We start from the raw sequence: 14,866 nt of genomic DNA on the forward strand, positions 1-14,866 counted from the left end.
AAACACATTGGGGGGCACAAGCCCTGGCGGAACAAATTTTTGAAATTTTTCAGATGCAAGGGAATTTATGAATTGGCAAAACAAGAGGTACAAGGGTGCCTGATTTGTCAAAGGGTAAGCAAATCAAGAGCCAAACAGGCTGCCCTGGGGAGTCGCCCCATTGCGTACTGACCATTTGAAAGAATCCAAGTTGATTTCACAGAGTTGCCAAAAGTGGGAAGGTTCAAATTTGTACTGGTAATTGTGGACAAATTGACTCGTTGGGTGGTGGTCTTTCCCAGCTCATGGGCAACGGCCCAGACTGTGGCCAGAAAATTATTAGAGGAGATTGTACCCCGTTATGGGGTAGTGAACTGCATTGATTCAGATCAAGGAACACATTTCACATCGAAGGTTATTAAGCAGATGGCTGATGCACTGGGCATCCGATGGGAGTACCAGACACCATGGCACTCCCAGAGCTCAGGACAGGTGGAAAGAATGAATCAGACCTTGAAGGCACAGTTATCTAAATTAATTTTAGAGACAAAGATGTCCTGGCTGAAGTGCCTGCCCTTGGCACTGCTTAATATCCGAACCATGCCTCACTCGGAGATGGGGCTCTCACCCTTTGAAATGTTATATGGGATGCCATAAAGACATGGGATGCTGTATTTGTCTAGGTTTAGAGCAAATTTGGGAGAGAATCTCTTAAATGAACTCTGTTAGGAAAGCAGATCTAATCGGCCCCTCCCCCCAACTGGTCTGGGAGAAAATACTTCCTTGGAGAAAGGTGGGAAAAAACTGTTTATTAAACAATAAAACCTAAACAATATCAAACAATAAAATCTCTTGCCACTCCAAAAAAGATGACAAACTGAGAAAGTCCCTCCCTGGGTTGCGGCTCAGCTCACTCAGTTTCTGATCAGTCTCTCCAGTGCTGGAAATGTTGCAGGCCAGGCCCGGCCTGGTGGGCCACAGATGCAGCTGCCGGTGCTCTTCTGGGTGTTCAGTCCAGAGCAGGTTTCAAGAGGTCTAAGGAAAAGGGAAAAAAACAAAAGTCTAGGGAACTTCTTTGCTTTAGCCTACTAAAACTAACTAAAAGCAAAGGAGAGCTCTGTCCCGCTGTCTGTCTATCGGCAGACACAACAGTCCAGGAGCAGGAATGTGGAGGAGTGAGTGCAGTGTCTGAAAAGAACTGCTGCTTCTTCTCTTCCCCCCCTTCACTCTCTGGAACACTCTTAAAGGTGCAAAACTTACTATTCAACATAAACAGAATGAGACGATTGGGGATAAAAGCATCATATAGTCAACCCAGGACATTCTACCCTTTATATTGTCTGCTTACTACTAAAACTAATATAAATTCTAACTCTACAAACATATACATTATACATCTATTATACAGCTATACACAGACAATGGAAATAACATTCAGCAAACAGCGATATTTACACATAGGTTTCACTCAACAATCAGATTTCTCTGAGGTACACATCGTGTTCTTCCATTTTTTTGCATTATCTACTATGTGCAACTTGGTCTTTGAGCAAAAATAACTCTACGAATGGGTTTGTCTGTATTTGATGCAGAATTAATTTAAACTGTCTTCTTTAACAAACTTCTGACATGCACTACTGGGACTTTGCCTCTATCTACTTTATGCAAAGGCTCAGATTGGGCAGGGCTTACTTGGTTAGTAGAGCTTCGGGTGTTAACTAACTAGGTGGCTTTTGTTAGATGCTGCTCTCAGTTTTTGAAAGATTTTCTACTTAATGGTTTCAATGTGGTTTTTAACAGTTTGTTGTACTTCTCTACTTTGCTTGTAGCTGGTGCATGGTAGGGGATATGGTATACTCACTCAATGCTATGTTCTTTAGCTTAGGTGTTGATAAGACTGTTTTTGAAATGAGTCTCGTTGTCTGACTCGATTTTCTCAGAGGTACTATGTCTCTACAGAACTTGCTTTTCAAGGCGTAGGATGGTGTTCTGGGCTGTAGCATGAGATACAGGGTAGGTTTCTAACTATCTAGTGGTGGCTTCTACTATGTTCAGCACATAGCGCTTGCCCTGGCGTGTCTGGGGTAGTGTGATGTAGTCAATCTGCCAGGCTTCTTTATACTTGTACTTGGACTACTGCTTACTATACTATAGGGGCTTCACTCGCTTGGCTTGTTTGATGGCAGCACACGTCTTACAGTTATGGATGACTTGAGAAATACTGTTTATGGTTAAATCTACTCTTCAGTCTCGTGCTCACTTATAGGTGGCATCTTTGCTCTGATGGCTTGAGGCATCATAGGCTTATCGAGCTAGGAATAACTCTCTTTTATGTTGCTAATCTAAGTCTATCTTTGACACTTCTATCTTTGCAGCTTGGTCTACTTGCTCATTGTTTTGGTGCTTTTCATTAGCTCTACTCTTGGGAACATGAGCATTTACATGGCAGACTTTTACAGGCAGCTTCCCTACTTTGGTAGCAATGTTTTTCTACTTATCAGCAGCTCAAATTGGTTTTCTTCTACGCTGGTAGTTAGCTTCTTTCTACTTCTTTATCTATCTCTACAGAGCATTGGCTACTATCTATGAATCAGTATAAAGGTAGAGTTTTGGCTACTTCTTTCTTTCAGCAATGTCTAGGGCTAGTTGAACAGCTTTGAGTTCAGCAAGTTGGCTTGATTTACTTTCTCTTTCAGTGGCTTTTGTGACTTGTCGTGTGGGGCTTTATACAGCAGCTTTCTGCTTCTGGTTCATTCTTACAATGCGGTAAGAACTATCAGTAAAAAGAGCGTATTGTGTATCTTCTGCTGGCAGTTGGTTGTATGGTGGAGCTTTTTCAGCTCATGTTACTTTTTGATCTTTTTCCTCAGCGAGACTAAAGTTTTTACTTTCTGGCTAGTTTGTAATTATTTTTAGAATCTTAGGGCGATTCAGTTTTCTAATATGGGCACGCTGTGGGATAACAATCTATTTGCTCTATGTAGCACTGGTGGCATGGTGCATAGAGAGAACTTTTGCTTTGAACATCTACTTCAGTACTGGTAGTCGGGGTGCCAGGAGGAGTTGTACTTCAGTGCTTATTACTTCTGAGGCAGCTTGGACTCCTTCATAGGCAGCTGAGATTTCTTTCTTTGTTGGAGTATAGTTGGCTTCAGACTCTCTGTAGCTTTGACTCTAAAATTTTAGTGGTCGGCTTCGAGTCTTTTCAGGCACTTTCTGCTAAAGGCTCTAGGACAAGCTATGGTTCTTGGCTGCAGAGTAGAGCACGTTCTTCACTTCTGGTCTTGTCTTGACTGGGCTAAGGGCTATTGCATGAGCAATCTCTTGCTTTATCTGTGCAAAGGCTTGTTGCTGCTCAGGGCCCCAGTGGAAAGTGTTCTTCTTACGGGTGACGAAGTAGAGAGGGCTCACGATCTGACCGTATTCGGGAAGGTGCATCTTCTAAAAACTTATGGTGCTTAGGAAAGCTTGTGGGTTTTTTTGCTGGATGGTGGAGACATTGCTGTGATCTTATTGATGACATCAGTGGGGATCTGATGCCGTCTGTCTTGCCACTTCACTCTTAGAAACTGGATTTCTTGAGCAGGTCTTTTGACTTTGCTCTTCTTGATGGCGAAGCCAGCTTTTAGGAGAATCTGGATGATTTTCTCTCTTTTCTCGAACACTTCTGCTGCTGTCTTCTCTCACACAATGATGCCATCAATATATTGCAGATGTTCTGGAGCCTCACTCTTTTCTAGTGCAGCTTGGATCAGTCTATGGCAGATGGTGGGGCTGTGCTTCTACCTTTGGGGCAGTCGGTTCTAGGTGTACTGCACGCTTTTCTAGGTGAAGGCAAACTGAGGCCTGCATTCTGCTGCTAGAGGAATGGAGAAAAATGCATTGGCAATGTCTATAGTGGCATACTACTTTGCTGCTTTGGACTCAAGCTCGTACTGGAGTTTTAGCATGTTTGGCACAGCAGTGCTCAGTGGTGGAGTCACTTCATTCAATGCATGATAGTTTACTGTCAATCTCTATTTTCTTTCAGATTTATGCACAGGCTAAATAGGGCTGTTGAAGGGTGAGTGGGTCTTGCTGACTACTTCTTGGCTCTTTAGCTCACGGATCATTTTGTGGATGGGGATTACAGCATCTTGATTCGTTCGATACTGTCGGTGGTGCACTGTTGAGGTGGCAATTGGTACTCGTTGCTCTTCTACTTTCAGGAGACTTACTGCAGATGGGTTTTCTGACAGTCTAGGCAAGCTGTTCAACTGCTTGACACCTTCTGTTTCTACAGCAGCTATTCTAAATGCTTATCTGAGTCTTTTTGGGTTTTTGAAGTACTCACTTCGGAGGAAGTCACTGATTAAAATGCATGGGGCCTCTGGGCTAGTCACAATAGGATGTTTCTTTTACTCATTTCCAGTCAGGGTCACTTCAGCTTCTACTAGAGTAAAATTTTGTGATCTCTCTGTCACACCAGCAATAGAAACAGACTCTGTTATTACATGTCTTGATGGGATTAATGTACATTGCGCACTAGTGTCAACTAAAGCTTTGTATTCTTGTGGTTCAGATGTGCCAGGCCAACGAATCCACACAGTCCAAAAAACATGGTTTTCCCCAGCCTCTACCTGGCTAGAGGCAGGGCCTCTCTAAGCTTGGTTATCTTTCTTTCTCGGGGCATATGCTTTGGAGGGTCTTTCAAGGGGATCAAAAATATTGTCATTATCATCATATGTGACAGTTCGGTTAGTGGCTACTGGAGCTGCTTCTTTTTTGGAACTTCTTCTCTGAGTCTTCAGTTCATGCATCTGTTGTGCTAGAGGAGAAGTAGGTTTTCTGTGCCATCTCCCCATGTTTTCTTTACAATCATGCAGGTAGAACTACAGCTCAGCTTGTGGGGTGTACCTTCTCTTGCTTTCTGGGGAAGGTCTGCCTTGGATACCAGAACTTCTGATCTGTACTGCTGAGATTTGGAGAAAGCTTTTTTTAATCTCTTCTTTCAGTTTCTTGTGACCCTCTTCTATCTTGTCTTCTAATTTTTTGCAGACGTGTTTCCACCGCTGCAATTCTGGCATGTGTTGGGCCATGTACAGCATCTGCATATGCTCGGAGCTTCTTTGCTATATCAAGCACAGTTTCTTTACTACCATCTCTCTTCATTATTGCTAAAGCAGAAGCATATTTTCATGGCTTAAGTCGTACAAGTTTTCTCTACATCACAGATGTGCATGGTACTAAGTCTGGATTTACAGTGTTTACATTATCTGAGAAGACAATTTCTGCTACTGCTATTTTTCTCAAGCGTTGAATTTCTTGTTTTATGGTTTTCTACTGGGTTTGCTGTATATAGAGATCGTCTGTGTGCAGGTATCTTTGTGCTACACTTCCTAGGACCCATGCCTAGAGGCTGTGAGGGTTTGCCCCCTCATCATTCTTTGGTCAATGACAGGATCTTGTGACAGGGATCTCAAATGCCTCGCTTCAGTGCCATCCAGAATTGTAGCTTCACTTGCAGCATCTCAGAGACGGACTAACCAACTAATTATGGATTCATCAGGTTGTTGGGTGTAATCCTCCCTTAGGCCACGAAGGTCCTTCAGGGAATAAGACTCAATATTGGCTTCTGATGCTGTGTCAGTTGCGTTAACTTTGGCTTTTGTATCAGTTGGTGTTGAAGGTCCTTCCCCTGGATCATCATCATCGTCACTGGCTGATTGGTTTTGCTTGTGTGCTTTTTTCTTGCAGCAACTGCTGGTGGCTTAGGGTCACTATTTGGTTTAGCTGCTGGCTTCGAGCCTGGGGTGACTGTGGTAGCTGCTGCTTTATCTCCCTGCCCCCCCTGCCTCTGTCTGCTGCCCTACAGTGTCTAACAGAGTGGGATAAGCATAGGCTAGGGCTCAGCTTATTGCAATTAGCTTTTTCTCTTTAGAATCATCATGGCACTTCTCTTTTAGGTATTTCCCCACCTCAGCTGGGTTCTGAATTTGTTCACGTGGAAAATCCCAGTCTACAGGATCAGAAAATTCCTTCAGGGTTTGGCTTATATTTTCTTATTCTTCACACTACTCAGGATTTTTCACACTTGCATCTGCTTCTGGGTCAGGGGTCTCACCAACTCATATCTCAGCTCTCACTCTAGAGAAGCTGCAGACCATACAGAGGAAGCTTACCAGATTAAATACTAGAAAGATGGTCTCTTTAACATTCAGGGGAAACTGAACATTCTCAAAAAGTGACATAACAGATCTAAAGGAGAAGAAGGAAAGGAAAGGCTGGAAAGCCTTATTCCTGGCTCCTCCTCTAACAGACTGGGTGCTATTACTAATAAATTCTTAAAGCATGCTACTGGAATTGGGATGCAGGGTAGGACGAAGAAATCATAAACTATAAATATCGTAAACAGACACCAGTATCTTTGTAAATGCTTTATAAATCATTATCACTAAGGCTAGCACAACAGCTATTCTAATCTGTACCCCTCTACTGTAAAAATTACGTGTTATGGACAATAATCTTAGTGACTAGAAAGGTATTGAAACCTCAAAAAGGTCTAGAGCTTAGAGCTACATGAAGGCTTCTACTTCAAGAGACATTATGAATTCAAGCAGCATGGTTACTGACTGTTTTAACTCACTAAAAAGTGTGCACAACTAACACACAATCAATAGAGCTTTTTTCCACTTTTTTGAGCCCAATGTTGGGCACCAATAGATGTATTTGTCGAGGTTTAGAGCAAATTTGGGAGAGAATCCCCTAGAGGAGCTCCGGTAGGAAAGCAGATCCAATTGGCCCCTCCCCACAACTGGTCTGGGAGAAAATACTTCCTTGGAGAAAGGTGGGAAAAAACTGTTTATTAAACAATAAAACCTAAACAATATCAAACAATAAAATCTCTTGCCACTCCAAAAAAGATGACAAACTGAGAAAGTCCCTCCCTGGGTTGCGGCTCAGCTCACTCAGTTTCTGATCAGTCTCTCCAGTGCTGGAAATGTTGCAGGCCAGGCCCGGCCTGGTGGGCCACAGATGCAGCTGCCGGTGCTCTTCTGGGTGTTCAGTCCAGAGCAGGTTTCAAGAGGTCTAAGGAAAAGGGAAAAAAACAAAAGTCTAGGGAACTTCTTTGCTTTAGCCTACTAAAACTAACTAAAAGCAAAGGAGAGCTCTGTCCCGCTGTCTGTCTATCGGCAGACACAACAGTCCAGGAGCAGGAATGTGGAGGAGTGAGTGCAGTGTCTGAAAAGAACTGCTGCTTCTTCTCTTCCCCCCCTTCACTCTCTGGAACACTCTTAAAGGTGCAAAACTTATTATTCAACATAAACAGAACGAGACAATTGGGGATAAAAGCATCATATAGTCAACCAGGACAGATGCCAGTGGGACACCCCAGGTTTGAGGATGGTCAAATTCAACCATAACTGGTTGCAATCAACAGGAATTTGCAGGAACTCAGGAAACAGGGAATAGTGGCCCAGAGCACTCCTCTGGGATTCGCTATTCCCAAAATCAAACCCGGGTGACAAAGTGTTTGTGAAAGTGTGGAAAGAGGTACCACTCTCTCCTCACTGGGAAGGTCCTTTTCATGTGCTCCTGACAACAGACATGGCCATTCGGACAGCAGAGAAAGGCTGGACACACGCGTCTAGGGTGAAGAAAGTCAAACCACAGGAGGAAGCACCTGAGTGGAAGGTCACTTCTTCCCCCGGCGACTTGAAGATCAAACTCCAACGTCCTCGTAAATGACCAACAGCGAGCGGATAAGTTGTATACTGTCAGATTGTGTATGCTACCTGTTTGTACACTTTAAGTGTGAATATTGTCAAGGGGTTTTTCTTATTCATTTTAGAAGGGGACAGAGGCCAAAGCGACTGTGTACTCAGTGTTTGGAGGAGGAGCTTGAATTGACTGACTGTATCCTGACCTTAGCCACCAATTTGGGAATCATTGAATTGGACTCACAGGAGTGGTTTCACATTTTTCAAAACGGGGTGCGTGGGAAGCTTAGATCACAAGCAGAAATTTTGGATGTGGAGTGTTGGAAATCCATCAGGGTACCGTGCAGTTCTGATGCAATCAGAGTGTCACGGTGGGGCGCCTTTAAGAGGAGGTATGTAGCTAGGTCCGAGGGTGTCCTCCCTGAAGAATTCTCCTGCTGCCATGAAGATGGTCTTCCTCGCCGCTGGTGGCACCCCAGGGGGCGGAGGCAAAGGCAGAGGAGCACGCCTGGTGGGAATCCTGATTGGCCTGAGCCTAGCCGTGTGCAGGACGCAGTCTGCACACTGAGGTCCTGAGGAAAGGCGGAAGCTACAGCTCCATGGGCGAGCGCGAAAAGTGCACTCAGGTGGTCCCAGTGGCAGGGGACAGGGGACGCTCAGCATACCAAGCCCCAGGAAAATGTCTCAGAGAAACTGGCAGGTACTTTTGGAAGAATGGCACTCAGGTGAAATTATGTGAATTGGAGATCGGGACTTCGTGTATCAATCCCGAGGCTGGGTTAAGGAATGGGCAGTCAAATGAATACAAGCATCAAATGAGAAAACAAAGTGTGGAACTGATGGCAATCCCTATTTGTAACTAATGTAACCAAACCATGTGGGTCGGGGGGAAGACAGAATCTATCTTTATTGCATATCACCAGGTGAACCCATTGTGCTATGACAATGTAAGACTGGGAATATGCATGATGAATGGGAAAATGTACTGGATAGCGAGGAATATGAAATTTTACAACAAATTTACCTGGAACAAGGACCCACTCATACTGGACCTGGCACCGGCAAATGATGACAGGGTGTGCCTTCAATATGACAGGGTTGTTTGTTTCACGAAAAACAAAAATGATGAGATTCCTGAGGGAAGAATGCGAGAGAGAACTCAGGAACTGAGGTGAAGGGAGTCAGAAATGAGGAAGCAGAGAGTTGAACAAGAACGATTGAAAACATTGGGTGTACAGTATGAAATACTGGAAAAACAATATGCTGATGGGGAATTACCTTCCCCAGACAGGAACTTGTTCATTGATTTGATGCAAGAAATTGCAACAGAATTGGGTTTGTCGAATTGTTGGATTTGTGGGGGGCTGAAATCTGCAGAAAAATGGCCTTGGAAAGGGGAAGGTTTGGCTCCAGAACAACTCTTGAAGCGGGACAATCTGAGGGTCTCAAAATTGGCGCAGAGACCTAGGGGTGGATTTTGGACCAAAGGGTGATTGGTACAATCTGCGTCAGTCGGGAAGGAAGGGAGTACACCGAGATGGTGGGATACACTCCTTGTGCATCTACCATGACGGTGAACTCGGACATGAAAAGCAAGGTCTGGCACCCAGCCCCTCCTTTGGGGTACTGGAGCCAGAAGAACGAGACAAATTGTGAGTGGGACAAAAGGATGGGATTGTGCTGGGTCAAAAATCCAGGAGCCAACCCTTTCCAATCCTTGGAAGGAATGAGGGAATACTGTGGAGACCCAGGGAAAATAAATGGAAAGCCCCTGATGGAATTTACTGGATCTGTGGAAAGAAGGCATACAGTGACTTACCCCCAAGGTGGAAGGGATCATGCACTTTAGGCATGATCCGACCAGTTTTTTTTACTCTCCTAAGGACAAAAAGTAATCTGTTGGCGGCTCCTTTATACAAGACCCTGAGGAGGGAGAGAAGAAGCTTGAAAAAGATAATACCGGTGATAAGTGGTAAACAAAGCTGAGGGGAGGAAGAGTGGCCAGCGGCACGAATAATTATTATGGGCCAGCCACGTGGGCCCAGGATGGAAGCTACGGGTATAGGATTCCGATTTATCTACTGAACAGATTGATTAGGCTGCAGGCAGTTGTGGAAATTGTTTCAAATCACACCTCTGAAGCCCTGGGTTTACTGAGTCAGCAGCACACCCAGGTACGGGCCTTTGTGTACCAGAATCAAATAGCTCTAGATTATCTGCTGGCTGGGGAAGGGGGAGTGTGTGGAAAATTCAATGAATAGAAATGTTGTATTGAGATCGATGATTATGGGGAAACCATAAGAGGTTTGGCAGCCGAAATCAAAAAGTTGGCCCATGTCCCTGTTCAAAAATGGAATTCAATCTTACAGTCTTCATGGCGAGACAAACTATTTGGTGGGGCATGATGGAACAAAGTAATGTTTCTTGTGCTCTGTTCAGTAGCCGGAATCCTATTCCTCCCTTGTCTGATCCCATGTTTTATCAGACTGCTCCACTCCGTGGTCCAGGGAATGCAGATTTCAATAGTTCCCATGGATTTGGAAGGAGCTCCCGGAGGCAGCACATCTAAGATCATGAGATTGGGAGAAAGGAAGTATGCCAGCAATGCTGCAGAGGCACTGGCAAAATTTGAAAAACAAACAAATGTGAAAATTAATAATGTAGGGTATCAGGGCATCCCACAAGGGGAGTACCGAATAGTGTAAAGGAGTACTCTGTTTGTGAGGAACCCCTAATGGTGGTAGATAGATGTAGAAAATGAAAAATTTAGCAATTCGTAAGCATGAATTAAATTGGTGAAATAAATGGGGAGGGATTGCAGTATATGGTAGAGATAATTCATGCTATTTATGTATAAAATATTGTAAAATCCAAGCTATGTCTTTTGACCGCCCCAGCCGGGAGCAGAGTCTTATTTTCATTCAATTAGTTCCCGGACAACGTTAAGATAATATCAAGTCTGTTAACGTAAGAGTGGAAACTTCCTGGGCCATGATCACTGACTTCCCTGGAATGTCGGGCCAGGGCCACTCAAGAGTGATCTGCACCTCGAAGATTGCATCGACTACCAGCACCACCCTTAACATGTGAATGCCAACTTCTCTGACTTCTCCGGAGTGCTCTGACAACATCCAGACACCAGGAACCAGACTTTTGTCTATCCCTGCACATGTATGGCCCCAGTTCTGCATGTGAAGAGACACAAAGGAACATTTGGTCATTTCTGCCTCAGGCAGAATAAACTGTATAAAAGCTCACTGCATGAAGTAGTCGAAGTGAACTGAAGGGGAGACTCTGACATTTTGGTGGTCAGATCCAGGTTCACCCAGCGCCGATCCCGGGGTTGACGCTGCCTTGGCTGTGGTGGTTTTTTTTCCTCGAAATTCTGTTTGGCTGACAATCTAATAAATCATTGCTAAATTTTCTTATAAATTTGGCTTCTGATTTGATCATTTATAACAGTCCGGAAGTTTGGAAAACCATGTGGTGCAAAGGCACAGGAGAGAATTGAGCTGGGAGTAGCTGTACAAATAAATCTGCTTCAGTGCTAACTGAAAAGGAGCAAAGACTGAGAAAGAAAAAGCTCTGGATGCTCCTGTATCCAAGTAGAGAGATCCACAATCAGTGTCCACAGGGCCCTGCTGGTGGCAAAGAAAGGACAATAAGCTTTATGATTGCTTCTCCATGGCTTTATTGATTGCTTCTTCCTGTCTTTTATTATTTTTCCTATTTAGTTAATAATTAGGAGTTAGATGAGAAGGGAATTGTCAGCTCTGAGTCTGGGGTGTGGTGACTGATGTTAGAAGAGATTGCAGTAATATATTTAGATTTTACTAAAGCACTTAAACCTGTGTCTCAGTCTTCTGCACAAAACTGATTAAGTCAAATGATACGTGAAAGCTGATGATGGAGAAGACTGCATCAGGTGGAGGAAAGGTATCTAAATTTTTCCAGACATCACTGCCAGATTAAACTGATTAATCAATGCAGATTAGCATCATTATCTTTGCTGCTGGTCTCAGACAAGACCTTTCAGCTCCAGGCCATCACATCATTGCTCAGGTAAGAGCATTTGATGAGCTCCTTCCTGTTCCCTGTGGGCAGCAATCAAGCTCGGAATTGAGCTTGTTTTTCTTTATTCAGTTTCATCTTCCTCTTCTAGAATTCAAAAATTACTGCAGGTCTTCATGTGCTGGAAACCTCATTTTCATTACTCCTGAACTTGATTTAAAGCCTAAGTTGGAGTTTCTCAGAGCATTTGAAATTCACTTACAAATTCTGCTGTCCATTTTGTGTCTCTCTGAGGGCATTCAGCCAAAACCGTGTAAAAGTCTTTCATATACAGCAATCTTGATATGTAAACACATGCATGTCATCTCTGGGAGGGTTTCTGATTTCTGCTTGTATCTCACACTCAGTTTCTACCTCACGTCTGCTCATCCTTTCCTTCACTAGTCATGTTTGTACTAAAATCACCTTCCACTTCTCATCCTTATGGAGAATGTCAACGCTATCAGACAGGTCCAGCTCTCAGATTTTTACAGGGAAAAATATCCCCATCTGTTCTTGGTGCCATAGAAATAAAAATTCCTTTCTTGTATCAGCATTTTAATGCCTCATCTGTGGAAAAAAAAATTAGTGGTGGGCACCTAGATCCTCTAGGAAGGGTTATAGTTTCCTTACCATGTCATCTGCCCAAAGCAGGAGCTCTCCATCTCTTGAGCAGCTCCACACTCTGATAACATCTCCACTGAGTGCTTGAGTTTCTGTCTGACCCAGAAACAGAAACTCAGCCATCAGCAAAGGTGGTTGTTGGTTCCCAGCAGCGAGCCAGATCACCCTGCAGAGGAAAAAGAAAAAGTTGCTTCAATTCTCCTCTGTGTTTTGAAGCAAGGACTGATTATGAGCCATCAGAGGTGCTGTGTCCTAATCAGCACCTATGGCGTTTATAAATCTGCTTTTTTTAAGATAGGCCAGCCATGGAGACCCTCTTCCATAACCTCCTAATTTCCCCAGGCAGTTTGTCCCGCCTAACACTCTGGAAAACCACAGCAACTTTGAAGAAGTTTTGTTTCCATCATAATAAATCAGATACCTCATTCCAGAAGGCACCACGGGATCTGCATCACACCCATCTGAAAAAATACAAGGTGAGTTCCCTGTGAATTGGGTTTTTATGTTGATTAGGGCTGAACCCAACTTTGGCCTGAATGAGGAAAGGTCTGGTCCAGCTCCTGTAAGGTGAGGGGAGTGCAAGAATCAGTGCAGAGCTGCTGATGGGGTGGCTGAGAAGGTCTCAGAGACTCTGATGCCCCCAAAACATCCTCCTGTACTTTATTGTGCAATCACAGGATGATTTAGTCTGGAAGGGACCTTAAATTTCATCTTGTTCCAGCCCTGCCCTGCCATGGGCAGGGATGCCACTCACTAGATCAGGTACCAGGAAGGTGTTTTACCACTTTTGTTTTCAGTTTTTATCTCTAATTTGAGCTGACAAAGTTGTTCTGTAGTTCCCTTACTGGAAGGGCTGAGTGGCCATAGCCTCCATGACTGTGGTGATGTGGTTTGTAGGGGACATGTTCCCCTGACAATGAAATCACCTGGCCAAAGGCTCTGCTCTCCTGCAAGCTGGAGCAGGGTGTGGACAGAGTAGGAGAAGAGATGTACTAGAAACTGGGAATGAAGAATTTGCTCGTGTCAGGTAAAATAAGCTTTAGTGGGAGCTGAAGGCAGGAGGAGACTGACCAAGGCCATGTCTCTTCCCCCAAAGCAGAGCAGATGCACAGAGTGGTGTTTTCAGGTGCCTGTGATTTTCTCCAGCAGCTCCCTCTCCCTGACAGGCATGGGAGGTGTCAGTGCTGTGCTCAGAATTTTGTTGCACGGGCTGTGGTTGGGGACTGTTTGGTTAAATGTCTCTGTTAGTGTATTCTAGACCTCAGATGGCTGAAGAGTTAAACAGGAAATGGGAGGTGAAATGGGAGTCTAGAAAGTGGGAAGTAAGCCCCTGTGTGTTGCCGGGGGTAGGAGTAAACCCCAGGAGTTAATGGCTTGGACATAACCAGGCAGTCTGTGTCCTGGCAAGAAACTCAGGAGTTCATGGTCAAAGAACTGCTTCGACCTGGCTGTATTGAGGATTGAAAAGGATTCAGCAGCTCTCATTTCTTTCATTTCTCTTCCTCTGAGGCAGAATCTCCCAAGCCACTATAAGAACTGTCTGCTTTCTTGGAGCAGGCTCTCCATTTTGCTGCTGATGGCATCAGACCCCTCCATCCCCACCAGATGTGGGGATGCACCAGATGTGCAGACCTCTTTGCAAAAAGGGCAGCAGGAGAACCTTGAGCTGCTCACAGAGGGATGGTCCCATAGCCCTGAGAGCCCTCCTGGGGCAGATCCATCACCCTGCATACTCAAGGGATTGAGCCTGCTGGGAAAGGAACAAAAGCCCTTCTCCTGCCTGGGGGGGAGGGACACCATGCTGAGCTTATGCTGTATCTGCACAGCAGATCATGAGACACCACAACACTCTTGAGCTGTCAGATGGCATTTTTAATCAACCCAAACTTGACTTTTTGGAAATTGTAGTTAATTATGCTCTCCAACCAGAAAGCACAGGGCTTTGATCAGTGCTTCGCAAAGCAAGTATGATCCAGTGCTGCATCTTGTGTCAGCTCATTAGCAGCTACCTTCATTATAAATCCTGCTCATTAGCTGGGTCTGAACTGGAAGCCTGTGAATTAAGAGAGGAGTTAGACAAGGTTTTGTAGCTGGGTCTCAAACCATAGACAACATAAATATAAACATGGTTTATGCTTTATAGACACATAAACATAGTTTATAGGAAGAAGCCCTTCCTATAAACTGTAGGAAAGGTGCAGTCACTCATGAGCAGAAGATAAGGCCCAGCAACTGTCCCAGAAGCGAAGCAGGTGTGTTAAACAGGGGGATTTGTCAATGTCTCATCTGCAACCCCAGGCCAGGGTAACCAATACCATGTTTGAAGCAGGGTAGATAAACAGGAGTGCACCTGCACCAGGTTCCTTGGAGCTGCACTGCCAGGTAAGGGTTTGGCCTCAGGGGTGCAGTGCCAGTGTTGGTGTTGGTGTTGTCAGCCTCACTCACCACACAGACACTGGCACTTTAAAGCACAGCTGGTGTCTTGACCCTGGAACAGCAACTCACTCCAGAAG

Source organism: Agelaius tricolor, unplaced genomic scaffold, assembly GCF_023055355.1.
Source record: "Agelaius tricolor isolate 1412-34295 unplaced genomic scaffold, bAgeTri1.0.p SCAF_19, whole genome shotgun sequence".
In the NCBI taxonomy this organism is placed as follows: domain Eukaryota; kingdom Metazoa; phylum Chordata; class Aves; order Passeriformes; family Icteridae; genus Agelaius; species Agelaius tricolor.